This window comes from Suricata suricatta, chromosome 11, assembly GCF_006229205.1.
Source record: "Suricata suricatta isolate VVHF042 chromosome 11, meerkat_22Aug2017_6uvM2_HiC, whole genome shotgun sequence".
NCBI classification, from domain to species: Eukaryota; Metazoa; Chordata; class Mammalia; order Carnivora; family Herpestidae; genus Suricata; species Suricata suricatta.
Window position 1 is genome coordinate 2,555,296 of NC_043710.1, and position 3,297 is coordinate 2,558,592.

A 3,297-nucleotide genomic window follows, 5' to 3' on the forward strand; every position below is an offset into this window, starting at 1 on the left:
AGCCGGCACCGGGCCGGGCGGGGGGCCAGGCGTCACGGGCACCGGGTGGCCCTGTGCCCCGGACCCGCTGGTCCCGGCACCCCGGACCCCCCGCGAGGCGTGTTTACCGCACCTGGCGCGTCCGCCCTGCCAGAGCTTCTGAGCGCCTTGAAATGTTCTGATGTGCGAAGAGCCTTTTTTATACGAGAAATGAAATTATTTTCAGCCTGTTGTCAGGCAGTTGTCAAAAGACGTGGCAACTGAAGGGCTTGGAACAGGAGGGCTGGGGCGGCGGACCCGACTCCAGGTGGACCCGGGGGCGCCGAGGCCGAGCTGGGCGGCCGTGTGGGGCCGGAGGCCGGAGGGAATGACATTGGGGGGGCTGTTCTGTGTTGTTTGTTTATGTATTTATTATCTTGTATTTCTTACCAAGGGGTTCGCACCAGAGTTGGGCCGGCGGGGGGGCTGAGGTTGGGGCTCGTGGTGGGGGGAGCTGTGTGGCTCGAGGCTCCCCCTCTGGCTCCCTCATCTGTCCCTGGGCATCGAATGTCCCCGACTCAAAGGACTCTTCCTCGCCCTTCGGGGTGGGTGGGCGAGCAGGTGGATGGGGTCCACCACCTGCCGTGCCACCGCCGGCCACCTGGGGCCCAGCCGCGTGCCCCCGCGTGTCCAAGTCCAGAGTGAAATCCACGTGAAACCGAGCCTCACCGGCGCTTGTGAGCAGGAAGGTGGCCGGCACAGCTGTACTAGTCACTGTCGGTCCTCCCTGGGGACCCCAGGGCCCCGCCGCCCGCAGACCTCCGGCTGTGGGGGCAGTGGAGTCAGACCCCCACCTGTCATCCAGGCGGCCTCGCCGCTGGTGTTGGGGAGCCTGATGGGGACGCCGTAAGAAGGTTCCGGATGTCGGAGACGCACCACAGGCTCTCTGGGAGCCTCGGGGAGAAATGGGCATTCAAATTCCATCCTGTGTCTCTGTCTTCGTGTTTAGCTTGGACCTTCAGCTCAGCCGTCTTCAGCCTGCCCGATGAGGAGGTGAAGACCGCATTAGCGGGTTGCGGGGTCCTCTGCAGCACACCCTCCGCGTGCCTGCCTCCCTCCGCCGCCGCTGCCCCAACTCCCCAGGGAGGTCGGCGTCACCGCTGGGCCTCAGGGCCTCGTGGTTGGAGCGGGAAGGGCATGACATCTTTCACTCCCAGAGAGCAGGTTGGCGTGGACGAGCACGTGGCTGGCGGCAGGGCGTTCACCTCCATGGGGAGGAGGACACAGCCTGTGTCTCAGAGCAAACACCACGGCACTTGGGTAGTGAGCTCCCTGTCGCTGGAAGTATTCAAGTAGATCGTGCCTGCCAGGGGTGAGGAGGCCTTAGATGGTCTAGGTGGGTGGGATCAGGAGGCGGGATTTCGATGGGACAGAGCCCGCTGAGGGCCCGGGACGCAGGGGGCCCCCTCGGGAGTGTGACAAAGCCCCGGTTCCCAGTGTCTGTCAGTGTTTTAGTCAGACTCCCAACGGCATACTAAACAGATGCAAGTTGTGTAGAAAGGCCCCTGTGGCTGAGGGCTGATTCCTGCACTTCCTGAAATCCCGTCCCCGCCCAGCCCTGGGCAGCCCGAGGGGGAGACCAGGGGACTTCCCTGTGCCCGCTGCTGTGTCCGTCCGTGGCCAGCACTGGTGGGGTGAGGGTGGGGGTGGCGTGGAGCGAGCCCAGGCCGGCAGCCTCGGTGTCCCACGCATAGACCTCCAGGCCTTGTCTTCGCCAGGCTCCCTTCACAGGCCCCCGGGCCCCGCCGGCCCCGCGTGCGGGCAGCCGGGGAGGCTCCTCCGCTGGGCCGCGTGCCGGTGCCGTCGGGGGGGGGCCCGCTCTGCTCCCCAGCACGCGGAAAGGGCCCCGTCTCGGTCCCTCTGCTTTCTCAAGTTAGACAAGTGGGGTTTTCTTTTTTATTTAAATTTTTTAATGTCTTTATTTTGAGAGAGAGGGAGGATAGTCACAGAATCCAAAGCAGCTCCGGGCTCCAAGCTGTCAGCACAGAGCCAGACACGGGGCTTGAACCCACAAGCAGTGAGATCATGACCTGAGCTGAAGTCGGACGCTTAACCGACGGAGCCCCCCGGGCGCCCCAACCAGTGGGTTTTCACAGCAGCACCCAGGAAGCCGCTTCCCCGCATCCTTCCCCCAAGGTCAACACAGGGGCACAGACAAAGTCTCCGGAGGCAGCGCTGGTCTCTGGCGAGGTTCCGCCCGCCCGACCCTGGGGCGCACGCCCCTCCGCTCCCCTGCCGGTGGCGGGCGTTGGCGAAGGAACTCCGCTCGGACGAGGCTCCGGTTGCGACCAGAGACAGATGGAGGAGGGCCGAGCAGCGCCGAGCCTCCCACTCCCCCAGAGGGTTCCCTGGGCTTCGGCAAGCTCTCGGGCTCCCGCGGCGGGCCGGCCTCTGCAGAGGAGGGGGCGCCTGCGTGGCCTCCGTCCCAGCCAGGTGGCGCCCCGCCTGTGGCGCACGGCTGCCTGGGGGGAGGGGGGCTGCACTGGCCTCGCCAAGTGGGAGCCGCTGTGTCCTTAGCAACACGCTGCACAGGGGGGTGGGGGGGCGGGGGGAGATGCTTCTGGAAGCTGCCGAGCCTTGCTCCACGTGTCCAAGGACATGGAGCGCTGCTTGCGCCACCTCTGCCCTCCCGCCCCGCCCCGCGTCACGGATGTGGCTCAGGAGAGAAGGTCCGCGGGGTCTTTAATGATGATGAAATGTGCCGGCGGCAGATGTGTTTCTAAGGGCTCCGCTAGGACATGGCTTCCGCTCCGTCGTGTGGACGTGCGACCTGGCGTGGGAGGGTGAGGGGGGCGCGGCTGATGAGCTGCGTGATTTGGGGCGCAGTGGGTGTTAGGTGGGAGACGGCGATTAAATGAGCAGCTAATAGGGTCCTCTCTGGGGGCATGCCTGGCAGTCCTTTCCCCCCGCACGGAGAGGCCGCTGGGCAAGGCATCGACCCCCCACCCCCCACCCCGGACTGTCCTTCCGTGGCAGGCAGACAGACAGACAGACAGACAGACGGCTGCGGCTCCTGAAGCTGCCATTTTTGTCGACCCAAAGTATGCCGAGCACATGGGATTCAACTTCTGTGTTCCCGTTGCTTTTTCCGCATCCCGTCTCCTCCTCTCGGGCTCTCTGTCTTTTTAATTTCGGAAGCAGCTCTCTTAGCAACCGAGAAAGCACACGCTTAATTACAGCCAAGCAGCAGGTGCACCGGGAGCCACAAGCCGCTCCCCGGGACGCTCTGTTCGCGTTCAGGAAGCCCTCTCCCCCTGCCCCCCTGCCCAGAAACGACCC

General features: G+C 65.0%; 1 protein-coding gene and 1 long non-coding RNA gene across 2 annotated transcripts in view; one reads left to right on the top strand and one right to left on the bottom strand.

Annotated features, from left to right (window-relative positions):
• LOC115306410 overlaps window positions 1–462 on the bottom strand; it is a 4,803-nt gene extending 4,341 nt beyond the window's left edge. Inside the window, exon 1 of the long non-coding RNA XR_003915330.1 lies at window positions 409–462. This is a non-coding gene — a long non-coding RNA (uncharacterized LOC115306410). The remainder of the gene's footprint in view (window positions 1–408) is intronic.
• The window catches only part of SHANK2 (SH3 and multiple ankyrin repeat domains 2), a 463,461-nt gene that overhangs the window by 192,711 nt on the left and 267,453 nt on the right, over window positions 1–3,297 (top strand). The window lies entirely within an intron of this gene.